The 13723-nt window shown below is 32.6% G+C and overlaps 1 protein-coding gene across 1 annotated transcript in view; it reads right to left on the reverse strand.

The window, feature by feature from the left end:
* Positions 1-13723, reverse strand: part of LOC145306728 (uncharacterized) — a 108333-nt gene that overhangs the window by 42996 nt on the left and 51614 nt on the right. The gene's annotated exons all lie outside the window — the stretch shown is intronic.

A 13723-nucleotide genomic window follows, 5' to 3' on the forward strand; every position in this document is an offset into this window, starting at 1 on the left:
GGACACCCCCAACCCCCCCCCCCAAAAAAAATAAAAATACCCCCTCCCCCCAAAAAAATAAATAAAATTTTTTTCTTTTTAAAAATAAAATTCAAATAGTGCGGTAGACTCCCCCCCCCCCATAAAATTTTTTTTTTAGATTTATTCTTTAAAATCTAAATACCTACAAAAAATTGGTTTGATCAAACCTCTTGGGGCAAAGCCCCTAGAGGCTAGGGGCGAAACCGCTAGTAACATATAATGTGGAAATATGTAATTAATTTAGGATTGTTTGTGTTTGCATGTAAAATAAACATGTAAATGTAGTAATGACAGACCTCGTAGGTATAGAGGGGCTACGCTCTTTAGGCCTTGTCAAATGAATACATATATATAGATCTGTTAAACCTATTTATCTAATTCTGATTTGTAATTATGTTTGCTGCTAGATGTAATTATGTTTGCTGATAGATGTAATTATGTTTGCTGCTAGATGTAATTATGTTTGCTGCTAGATGTAAGGGATGATGTTGGCTGCCGCCGTGGGGGAGTTCTCCATGTGTTGCCTACATGGCAGGGATAGAGGCTCAGACTCCACACCCTGCTATGTTATTGTAATTTAAAGCGAAGCTTTTCTATAATTAGGGTCGGTCCGTCCGTCCGTCCGAGATAGATAGCTTTTATTCGTTAATTTAGGCATGTTAGAATTGCCCTATCGATTTCAAACTTTGCATGATGATTCCTATAGTAGTTAGGTACGATTTAGAAAGCATAGCAACCCTATAATCATTACCAGAATGTCCGTACGTCCATTTTAAACATGTTGATTTTTCTACTTTTTTTAAACAACAATGTTTTATGTCATCTAATTATCCGTTTAATCTAATTTTTGGTGTATTGATTCTTGGGACAACAAAGAACAATATTATAAGCGAAGCAACTCTATAATCAAATCCTACAAATGTAAGTATGTCCATAAACATTATCCTGAATCAAGCAGTTTTTAAACAAATTTACTTAAAATTTTGCTTCGACTCTTATACATTTATATGCTGATTATTCAGTTCTGACACTATACAAGTGTTCGTTTGTCCTACCGTTTCAGTGCTTCGCTTTTATGGATGTTGTCATCCTTGTTATATTATGATTTGTATGTTTATTAATTATCCATTGCAGTTGTAGCCGCACTGTAGCCGCACTGTAGCCGCACTGTATGGGCGAACGTCTGTAATCCCTTGCGGATTACAACATATAATTGTACCCTATGTTATTTGGTTGAAGTGAAGCTTCTCTACAGAACTAGGTCTTAGTGAATTCGTCCGTTGAATCCGCCCCTCGAACTCAGTACACTTAACACACATTGGAACAATCCAACCATGTTATTGAGGGGAAAATTGTACATATTTTTATTTATAAAGGCCGTGTTTCAATCAAAAGTTGGATTTAAAAATGTAAATGTAAAAGATTGTTTGCTGCATATTTTTTTTAAAAATAAATACTAAAATGGCATAAATTTTCTTTTTGAAATCAAATTTACGGATTTTTTTTTTATTTTAACAAACCAACCTTATGTAACCTTCCTGTAAATTATGGTGCAATTGAAGATACCTTAAAGGACAAACACACAAACAACCCCAAATATGGATACAAAAATCGCATAACTATTTTAGAAAAATTATTAAAGGGTGAGCCAAAAAATGCGTAGATTTTAAAAATTAAAATTGCGCGGCTTGTGTTAATGGTAGATAAAGGTATGTTTACTGTTAAAACCGTTAATAACTCTAGTTTTTAGAAATATAAAAACGATTTATATGCTACACATAGTTTAGGAGCAACATGTTAAAATATCCCAACTGACTTAAAACTTGACTCGTGAGTAAATCATTAAGGATTAAAGTGTTCAATAAAAATGTATACCTTTTTAAAATCCTAATTATTAGTAGAAAAATGTCATGCATACCAGTAGAACCGCTATAAGCTCTAGTTTTTTAAAATATAAAACCAATTTCTTAGCTACTTATAGCCCCTTACAGTCGGGCCCCTTGCCGCACCTTAATCAGTCGGGGGAGGAGGGCGTTCAACGCCCCCCCCCCCTATTATCTAAGTTGCTGTTAGAGCTAGAGGGCTAAAATTTGTTGTGCAAGTCCCATGTGTTATGATGAATTTCCAACCTTAAGTAAGTCAAGGTCAATTTTTGCTTCCTTCACCCTTTTATTTAACAACCTGTGTTTATAGGTCCTTTTTTACTTAAAAATGTCAAACGGCTGTAATTTTTTTATTTTTGAAGCTAGAATAAAAAATTTTTTGCAGAAAATATTTATCTTTATGTAAATTTTATATTTGAAATATCAAAATATAAATTTCAGCGGCCGCAGCTGTACTTGGCAGCTGCCAGCCGTCGCAGTCTGCGGTCGGCGGGAAAACGGCGGCGGATCTTTATGAAATTTTGATACGTTATGTAGACATATAAGAAAAGCTTAAGTTTAAAATTTGAAGTCTCTAAGTCAAAAATTGCGGCCACAGGAGCCTTTTAAAGATTTCTGGAGACCTGGAGGATCAGGACCTGCAGGATCATACCTGGAACCTATAATTGACTTGAACACCTGTATTTGATATGAGGATGTACTACTAGAGGATATTTGGATCATATGAAGAAAATGAAGTCATTCCTAAAAAGGACAGAAATTCCCTTCCTTGGGTATAGGAAGGCTATTTACTTTCCTTTTTCTTACAAATTCTCAGTAAGGAAGGTGATTTCTGTCCACTATCTTACAAATTCTCACTAAAGGAAGGTGACCTCTGTCCACCATCTTACAAATTCTTCCTAATTCTTAGAAATTCTTCCTTTTCCTCACTATTACAACTATGCTTAATAAATCTACCCTATTTACCCAAATTCTTACTTATTCTCAGAAATTCTACCTTAATTACACAAATTCTCCCTTATTCTAAGAAGACCTACCTTATTCTAGCAAATTCTTCCTTATTCTAAGAAAATCTACCTTTTTCCCTCAAATTCTTCCTTATTCTAAGAAATACTTCCTAATTATATGAAAATCTTCCTTATTATAAGACATTCTTCCTTATTCTAAGAAAATCTAACTTATTCTAAGACATTCTTCCTTATTCTAAGAAAATCTACCTTATTCTAAGAAATTCTTCCTTATTCTAAGAAATTCTTCCTTCCTCTAATAAGATCTACCTTATTCTAAGAAATACTTCCTAATTCTATGAAAATCTACCTTATTATAAGACATTCTTCCTTATTCTGAGAAAATCTACCTTATTCTAATAAGATCTACCTTATTATAAGACATTCTTCCTTATTCTAAGAAAATCTACCTTATTCTAAGACATTCTTCCTTATTCTAAGAAAATCTACCTTATTCTAAGACATTCTTCCTTTTTCTAAGAAATTCTTCCTTATTCTAATAAGATCTACCTTATTCTAAGAAATACTTCCTAATTCTATGAAAATCTACCTTATTCTAAGACATTCTTCCTTATTCTAAGAAAATCTACCTTATTCTAAGACATTCTTCCTTATTCTAAGAAAATCTACCTTATTCCCTCAAAGTCTTCCTTCTCATCACATATCCTTCCTTTGTCTCAGATAATTTAGCTAATTCTTGCTAATTAGACCAACCATTCCTGGGATCTTAAGCTTCACAGAGAAAAAACTTGCTGTTTTCTTAATATTCTGCCAGGAGATGAGAACAGTGCTGTGTTGCAATAATTTTATGTATATCAGATTTTTTTCATCCAAATAAAAAAGCTAGCTTTTTTTAAGAGTGAAAAATAAGAATATTTTTAATTTAATGACAAACTAGCCCCTAGAGACCTCTTTAATTTTAGTGGGTTTCTAATTTTTTTTTTTTTGGGGGGGGAGATTTTTCCTAGGGGAGATATCTCTTGAGAATGTGGTATGTACTCTCCCCCAAAATAGCTATAAACCTTCCTTGGTCTTATAAGAAGCCAAACAGTAATGAAGAACCATACTGCTTCTATATATAATATAAAAAAAAATATTCTTATAAAAAAGATAGCTTTTAGAAATTAGAAAAAAAACGTCCATCAGCTTGGCTAGCCTGGACAAGAATTTGACACAGCACGGCATTCCTACATGGTAAGGGAGGGCGTGGCAATAATTTTGGTTTTATCTAGGTCAGATTTTTTTCATTCAAATAAAAAAGATAGCTTTTTATAAGAGTGAAAAATAAAAATGCTTCTTAATTAAATGACAAACTAGCTGCTATGCCCCTAGAGACCTCTTTAATTTTAGTGGGTTTCCTAATTTTTAAATTTTTAAAAAAATATTTGGTTTAGAAGTTAACAAGATATACACACAGATAGACAAACACAGATCCTGTTACTTTTATTATAGGGATATAGGGATAGTAAAATATATGTTCTTGTGTAAAAGCTAGCTTTTCAAAATAAGCAAAAAAAATTGACACATAACGCTCCTTGCGATTGCGCAATATATCCTATGAAGATTAGAGTGGGTCAATTTTCAATGTTTTTTTTTTCAATTTTGAATTCACCACAATGGATTTATTATTACTTAGATCTTACACGAAACATTTCATGTTCTATAATAGAGTGAACTCTCTTGCAGGGTAAAATAACGATCTTCCCCAACCAATTCTTTACCCTATTCCCTCCCCTCTTATTGGAAAAATGGTCTACCAAATAAAATCGAAGGGAAATTGCAACCTAAACTGACTAAAAATTTTCTCCTGTGATAATATCCACGCAAATCAATATAGAATTAATTGGAAGTTGAACCATAATTTCGTATCCTCTTAAAATATCATTGTTGTAGATGGTTAAAACATTATCTATCCCCTCTCCCCTTTACCCTATCTCTTTTCCTTCTTTATGGTGAATAAACTGACCAATAAACAGGTTAGCAACTTAATTTGGCGACAACTTTTCTATGTAACTCTATGTCAATAAGATAACTTTAAAAATCGAACCATCCTTATAAAAATTGACCCAACCCGGCCCAAAATTGTTGCTTTTAAAGACCAATACTAAAATCTAAATACAAAATTTTTTGACATTAAGAAATATTTTATTTTTTTTTGTATTAAGTAATATGAATATTAAGAAAATTCATAATCCTTTATATCTTTTGAACATATATTTATAATTGTAAAATTATCCGAAAATCAACAATTCTTTAGCTCTGATGTTGATCATCCCCTCATTATCCCATATGTTCTATTATTCATTCTGCAAATGTACTATTAACACGGATCTAAAGGTATAAGACAATTGCCGATAAGTTGATGTAAATCCTCAATGATTAAACATAAAATTATCCCTTCTGTAAGTTAAAATTTTGTGGTTGAATCGGTTACTATTAACAGGGATCTAAGGGATAAGACAATTGCCGATAACTTGATGTAAATCCTCACTAATTAAACATAAAATTATCCCTTTTGTAAGTTATAATTAGTGGTTGAATTAAATCGTTAATGGACAGGACACTCATTTTAATGTACAAACCAATAAAATTCAATAAAAGTTTTAAGTCACTGAATAAGAAAACGTTATTATAAAACTTTGGGGACCAGTGCAGTGTAATAAACAGCTCAATATTCACTCCCTCCCTGGATTATTACACAGTACACTAATTAAGTAAATTGATTTATCATCCATTGTCCTATCCCTCTTAATTCCTGATTATAGGTTGATTTCTCTGTTTCGGCATGGGACAAGAACAACATATCAAAGACAATTTATAAATATAGAATATGTAATATAAAAGTTTTTTTTAAAAATAATTAGATACCGCTGAACCGATATGGTTCACTTTTACAGTGTAGCTTCTCATAGATCCTGAGAAGGTTTATAGCTATTTTGAGAAGGGTACCACCACCCACCTTGAAAAATATTACTCCTTTACAAAAATTTTTAATTTAAAATAAAAAAAACAGAAATGAAAAATGTGGGGATGATTATGATCCCCCCCCCCATCAAAACAAAAAAATTAACCCCCTTCCCTTCATTTTTTTCACTTTTTCATTTTAAACTACTATAGAAAATGGAGATATTAAATTCAATTCCCACCACCTAAAGTGCCCATAAAAGTGTCTCTAGGAGCGTAGCCGCTAGTTTGAAATAAAACACTAACAATATAATTAATTATCCATTAAAATTCTTAAAATTCTAAATATACATAGTCTATGGTCTTATTTTAAAAGTATGTCTGTGGGTTTGAAAAATACACGCCCTCCCTTACCATGTAGGCGGCCGTGCTGAGTCAAATTCTTGTCCAGGCTAGCCAAGCTGACGGACGTTTTTTTTCTAATTTCTAAAAGCTATCTTTTTTATAAGAATATTTTTTTAATATTATATATAGAAGCAGTATGGTTCTACATAACTGTTTAGCTTCTTATAAGACCAAGGAAGGTTTATAGCTATTTTGAGGGAGAGTACTACCACATTCTCAAGAGATATCTCCCCTAGGAAAAATCTCCCCCCCCCAAAAAAAAAAAATTAGAAACCCACTAAAATTAAAGAGGTCTCTAGGGGCTAGTTTGTCATTAAATTAAAAACATTCTTATTTTTCACTCTTAAAAAAAAGCTAGCTTTTTTATTTGGATGAAAAAAATCTGATCTACATAAAATTATTGCAACACAGCCTGTTCTCATCTCCTGGTAGAATATGAAGAAAATAGTAAGGTTTTTCTGTCTGAAGCTTAAGATCCCAGGAATGGTTGGTCTAATTAGCAAGAATTAGCTAAATTATCTGAGACAAAGGAAGGATATGTGATGAGAAGGAAGACTTTGAGGGAATAAGGTAGATTTTCTTAGAATAAGGAAGAATGTCTTATAATAAGGTAGATTTTCATAGAATTAGGAAGTATTTCTTAGAATAAGGTAGATCTTATTAGAATAAGGAAGAATTTCTTAGAATAAGGTAGGCTATCTGAGAATAAGGAAGAACTAGGAGGTATTGGGTTAATTTTCTTATAATTAGGAAGATTAAGTGAGATTTAGGAAGAGATTTTCTTAGAATAAGGAAGAATGTCTTAGTATAAGGTAGATTTTCTTAGAATAAGGAAGAATGTCTTAGAATAAGGTAGATTTTCTTAGAATAAGGAAGAATGTCTTAGAATAAGATAGATTTTCATAGAATTAGGAAGAATGTCTTAGAATAAGGTAGATTTTCTTAGAATAAGGAAGAATGTCTTATAATATGGTAGATTTTCATAGAATTAGGAAGTATTTCTTAGAATAAGGTAGATCTTGTTAGAATAACTAAGAATTTCTCAGAATAAGGAAGAATGTCTTATAATAAGGTAGATTTTCATAGAATTAGGAAGAATTTCTTAGAATAAGGAAGAATGTCTTAGAATAAGGTAGATTGTCATAGAATTAGGAAGTATTTCTTAGAATAAGGTAGATCTTATTAGAATAAGGAAGAATTTCTTAGAATAAGGTAGGCTATCTGAGAATAAGGAAGAACTTAGAGGTATTGGGTTAATTTTCTTAGAATTAGGAAGATTAAGTGAGATTTAGGAAGGTGATTTTTATCCTCTTTTTCAGATATGTGAGAAAAAGGAGAGTGATTTTTGTCCATATTTGAGATATCTGAGAAAAAGGAAGATGATTTCTGTCCTTTTTGGAAGGGAATTTCTGTCCTTTTTAGGAATGACTTCATTTCCTTCATATGATCCGGATATTTTAGTATTTTGGTAAGATAAAATGCTTTGTTTTAGTCAAAAAAATATTTTTGCTCTTTACCTGGATGACCCTGCCAGGTTTGCTGGCATCCTGTACCTGCCAGGATGGAGATATTCAAAAAATTTCAACTCTCTGTTATGTCTCATACCCACACTTAAAAAGTCAAGCAGTTTGGGCTCTTTATCTTTCACACACAGAAAATGAGATAGAAAAAACTGGATGGGGGGGCGTTCAACGCCCCCCCCCCCCTCCCCGATCGTTAAGGGATAGTTTAGTAGCTACTTGGTAAAATTTTGAGAGTAACGAGTATATTTTTAAAATTGAAACTGCGCATCTTGTGTTAATAGTAGAAAAATGCCATGTATATCGTTAGAACCTCTATAAGCTTTAATTTTTATAAATATTAATACAATTTTTATCCTATTTGTAGTTTAGGGCTGCAATGAAAAATAAAAAAATATGAGAACTCTTAAACTATGGGTACAACAGGAATCGTTTTTATATATTTCCAAAAAACTAGAGTTCATAGTGGTTCTAACAGTATGCATACCTTTTTTCTACCGTTAACGCAAGCTGTGCAATTTGAATTTTAAAATCTACGCATTTTTTTGGCTCACCCTTTATTTTGAAACTATGTTTGTTCTCCCACCCCCATATAGGTAATTTGTATTTAAAAGTGAAGCTTTTATATAATTGGGGTTGGTCCGTTGGAATATACATAACAGTTAGCACTATTTGTGTAACAGATTCAATTTCAAACTTGCACGATGATTCCTATAACATTTTTTTGTGTGTTGTATAATTATCCTATTCATCTGATATTTGGAATAATGATTCTTAGGACAACAAGGTAAGTATTTAAAGCAAGGCATCTTTATAATCAAATCCTAAAAATTTGAGTATGTCCTTTTACTGTATCCTGTATTTACATTATTTTGCAACAAATTAATGTACAATTTCGTTTAGACTTATGTTCTTAGTAAGCTTTGACATTCTACAAAATTGTTCGTTTGTCCTTCCTTCTGATTTTTTTATGGATTTTGTCATCCTTGTTGTGAAATATTGATATAGAACAAAATAAAATATAAAATTAGCATAGCATGTCTATTAGGGTGGGCCCATTTCCCCTTTTCTTTAGATTTCACTGTTATCATAAGTTGTGGAAGTCATATATATGTATGATAAGCCCCATTCAAGTTTCAAAAGTGACTTGGCTCTTATGGCGCGCGGGGGGTATAAAAAGTGCCCACCCCCCTATAAAACCAAAAATTTAGATTCCTTCAAACACAGTCATGTTGCATATCAAAATGACCGCATTGAAATGCTGATTACGAATCTGAAAACCGTTTTGAAAAATATTGCTCTTAGTTAGAATAAAATCTCATTAAGTGCCTAAAAACAGCTGATTTAGTCAAAATTGTTCATTTTGGTAGGTTATTTGAAAATCATTTCAGACTGAATCAATACTTTTTAAAACGGTTTTCAAGTCTGTAATCAGCATTTCAATGCGGTCATTTTGATTAGCAACATGCCTGCGTTTGAAGGAATTTCAATTTTTGGTTTTATAAGGGGGCGGGCACATTTTATACCCCCCGCGCGCCCGTCGTTTTTGGATTAAAAAACCTCTTTCAAGTTTCACAGGGTTTCATATTGGCCCAGTAACCCTTGCCAATGTCTACTAATGTGAAATTCCAAAATCGACCCACCCTAAGTCTATACCCAAGTCTGCAAATGTATAAATATTTATGTCAACTATCTAACAGATAATTTTTAAAAGCGAAGCTTTTCTATAATTAAGGTCGGTCCGTTCGTCCGTCCGTCTGTCTGTATGTCCATCCAAGACAGATAGCTTTTTTTGTTAATTTAGGCAAGTTAGAATTGTCCTATCGATTTCAAACTTTGCATGGTGATTCCTTTAGTAGTTTAAAAAGCGTAGCAACTCTATAATCATTACCAGAATGGCCGTACGTCCATTTTAAATATTTATTTTTCTACTTTTTTAACAACAAATTTTTATATGATTTAATTATCCGATTGATCTGATTTTTGGAGTACTGATTCCTATTACAATAAGGTATAATATTATAAGCAAAGCATCTCATAAATCGAGCCATAAAATTTTAGTTTGTCCTTAAACAGTATTCTGTATTTAAGAAGTTTTGCAAAAAATTTACGCATAATTTTGTCAGTTTTGACACTCTACAAGTGTTAATGTCCGTTTGTCCTACCGTTTCAGTGCTTTGCTTTTGTGGATTTTGTCATCCTTGTTATTTTGTATATTCAGTTTTGACACTCTACAAGAGTTAATGTTCGTATGTCATACCGTTTCCGAGCTTCGCTTTTATTGATGTTGTCATCCTTGTTATTTGTATATTCAGTTTTGACACTCTACAGGATTAATGTTCGTCAGTCATACCGTTTCCGAGCTTCGCTTTTATGGATGTTGTCATCCTTGTTATTTTGTATATTCAGTTTTGACACTCTACAAGAGTTAATGTTCGTATGTCCTACCGTTTCAGTGCTTCGCTTTTATGGATGTTGTCATCCCTGTTAAATAGAACTTATATTTATGCTTATGATTTATAATTATATTCACTGTTTTATGATAATAAAATATACTTTTCACAACAACAAAAAACTTGAACTGCTACAGTGATAAGAATTAAACTATTTATTTTTGTAAAAATTTCTTATCTTTTTCCTTAAAATAGCTCTGACACGTTATGACTGACGAACATTAATCCTGTAGAGTGTCAAAACTGAATATACAAAATAACAAGGAAGACAACATTCATAAAAGTGGAGCTCTGAAACGGTATGACAGACGAACATTAACTCTTGTAGAGAGTCAGAACTGAATATACAAAATAAGAATATATAAGTTTTGACAAAATTATATGTAAATTTGTTGCAAAATTTCTTAAATACAGATTTCTGTTTAAGGACATACTGACATTTTTAGGACTTGATTATAGAGATGCTTCGATCAAAATATTGTACCTTATTGTAATTGGAATCTGTAATCGAAAAATCAGATCAATCGGATGATTTTATCACATAAAAAATTGTTGTTAAAAAAGTTTAAAAAAAAACATGTTAAAAATAGACGTATGGACATTCTGGTTACGATTATAGAGTTGCTACGCTTTCTAAATCGTACCTAACTACTACAGAAATCACTATGCAAAGTTTGAAATCGAGAGGACAATTCGAACATGCCTAAATTAACAAAAAAAAACTGTCCGCATTGTCTTATCCCTAAAGATCCCTGATTGTCTGAGAAGTGGTTTCTATAAAGTTTATCACTATAGTATCACAATAAGATAAGAAGTAGTATTGTTAGTGTATACACTGTGATGTCATACTTGTCTTAGAAACAGCTTTTTTCAATTTGTTTATTCTAAAAGATAAAGAAACTTAATAGTTATTTAACGCGTCGTATTATAGACAGCTTTTCACGGATATTAGAAAGAAAAATGAGTAATATCCTCGTAGAAATTTTTTTTCAATTTTGAAAAATTGTGTACAAACTCTGGCCGCAGCGCTCGGCTTCCTAGCCTGCCAAGCCGAAGCGCTCGGCCCCCTTGCCTGCCTTGCCGCAGCGCTCGGCTCCCTAGCCTATTGCCTAACCTAAACTTGTTGTTCTCTGCGGGGGGGGGGAGTTACTCAAATTTTCAATATTGAAAAAAAATTTCCAAAAGGATATCGCCGAAAATTGTCTGTAATACTATGTTGTACATATTTTTTTCAGAATGGCTGAAAACTTGTTCTAATACGCAAAGATTGTTCTATAAGTCTTAGGATCCCTTACAATATCTGTCTATATTTTTCATAGGCGTCCAAGGGGGGGGGGGGGTAATGGGGCGATTACCCCCCCCAAAATTTTTTTTCATTTTACTCCCCCCATTTAAAATTTACCCCTACCCTGGGGTTGCCGTAGGCACCCCCAACCATTTAGGAGGGGGTATTTACCCCCCCCAAACAATTTTGGGGGGGTAAATACCCCCCCAAAAATAAAAAATCTCTAATAAAAAAAATTTTTGCGCGCTTCGCGCGCATTTTTAATACTATATATTTAATAAAATTTAAATTACCCCCCCAAAAAATTTTACCCCGGGGGTAAATTTTGGGGGAGGTAAACTAAATTTACCCCTGCCAACAGGTTTAAGGGGGGGGTAATTACCCCCCCCCAAGCAAATTTTACCCCCGGGGTAAAAATTTTGGGGGGAGGTAAAAAAAATTTGCGGTGCTCTTCGCGCGCCATTTTACCCCCCCCCCAAAAACGATTTACCCACCCCTTAAAAAATTTTTACCCCCCCCAAAATAAAAAGCTTGGACGCCCCTGATATTTTTGTTATTCATTACATGTAACTCTTGTAACATACGTAAATAGTTTATCGATTGAATATTTTTTTCACAGCTTTGTCCTTGATGTCTAGCTTTAATCTAATTTACTTCATAGCGTTACTGACAGACATTTTATATTATAGAGTAGCTTCGCTACTGGAAAAAGCAATCCGTCCAGTGGTTTGCGAGATCTTAGGCTTCATACAGACAGACAAACAGACAGTTAGAATTGGTATATTGATTTTAAACTTTGCATTATGATTTCTATAAAAGTTAGGTACCACTTAGAAAGCGCAGCAACTCCATAATCATTACCAGAAAGTTATTTTTTTTTTTTTCACAAATGTTTAATTAATCCTATTCATATTATTATTGGAAAACTGATTCCCATTACAACAAGATATAATGTTATAATAGAAGCAATACTTATATTTTTAGGACATTGTACCTTGTTGTGAACCCGGTATTAGTGTCTTAGAAATTATCTTAGTGACGTAACTAAAAACGAGGGATTAGAGGGGAGGTGGGAAAGGTAACCCCTAAAAAAGAGATGGATAATAGAGGTGATTGATAATTGATAATTGATAAAGAAAATGTAGGAAATAATTTATACTCTCTGTACTTTCTACCATAGATTAATTAATTTGTATTTTCTAGACAAGGATGACAACATCCATAAAAACGAAGCACAAAAATCAGAAGGTAGAACAAACGCACAATAGCTAGAGTGTCAGAACTTAATAAGCAGAATATTAATTTTGAAGTCTAAATGAAATTGCACATAAATTTGTTGCAAAATTGCGTAAATATAGCATACAGTAAAAAGACATACTTCCGTGCAAAATTTGAAATCAATAGTATAATTCTAATATGTCTAATAAATGTTGTCAAAAAAAGGTTGAAAAAAGTCCGCATATTTGATTAAATTTTTCTTAAAATCTGCATATTATGTTGATATAAACTATAATATATTATCACTAGCAGTAACATCACTAGAAGCTTTTAGGGTGGTAAGGGGGAAAGTTCATTCTTCCAATTTTCAGTTTCAAGTTTTAAAACAAAGAAGTAAAATTGCTGAGATGGTACTTTTTTTCTAGGTGTTATTTTTTTTGGAGAGTGGAGAGCCCTCTTCCTAAATAGTTATAAACTTCTCTATACCTATAATAAGCTTCACTGTAAAGAAGAACCCTTTAGGTTCAGCGGTTAACAAGATCCGTTGCTACAGTCAAAAAAAGCTTAGCTTACTAATTTATATAATAGGATATAATAAAGTAACAGGATGTCTGTTTGTCTGTCTCTTTGTTTGTCTTTTTCTTTTAAAATCTAGAAAAATAAATTGGTTTATTAAATTGGACTCTCTCCTCCTCAAGTGCCCCAAGAGGCCTCTAAGGCGTAGCCGCTAGTAATAGGATACAGTAACAAAATGCTAATCCTTATATCAAAGTAAAAGAATGTTTGTGTGTGTGTGTCTATTTATATGGAAGGATCTTCCTAACTAATATGCTTCTCCTTTGCAGGGACATAGGTCATAGGTCATGGGAAGGTTTATAACTATTTTAGGATAGGGTACCTGCACCCTCACGCGCTTAGAAAAAAAACCACCAACATTTTTTAAATTTTTTTCTTTTAAAACTAAATTGTCCTTTTAAGTATATCTGTCAGACAGACAGACAATAAATATATGGAGCAGATCTGTATA

The sequence above is a fragment of the Acartia tonsa genome, chromosome 15 (genome assembly GCF_053477335.1).
Source record: "Acartia tonsa isolate MP-2025a chromosome 15, ASM5347733v1, whole genome shotgun sequence".
Lineage (NCBI taxonomy): Eukaryota > Metazoa > Arthropoda > Copepoda > Calanoida > Acartiidae > Acartia > Acartia tonsa.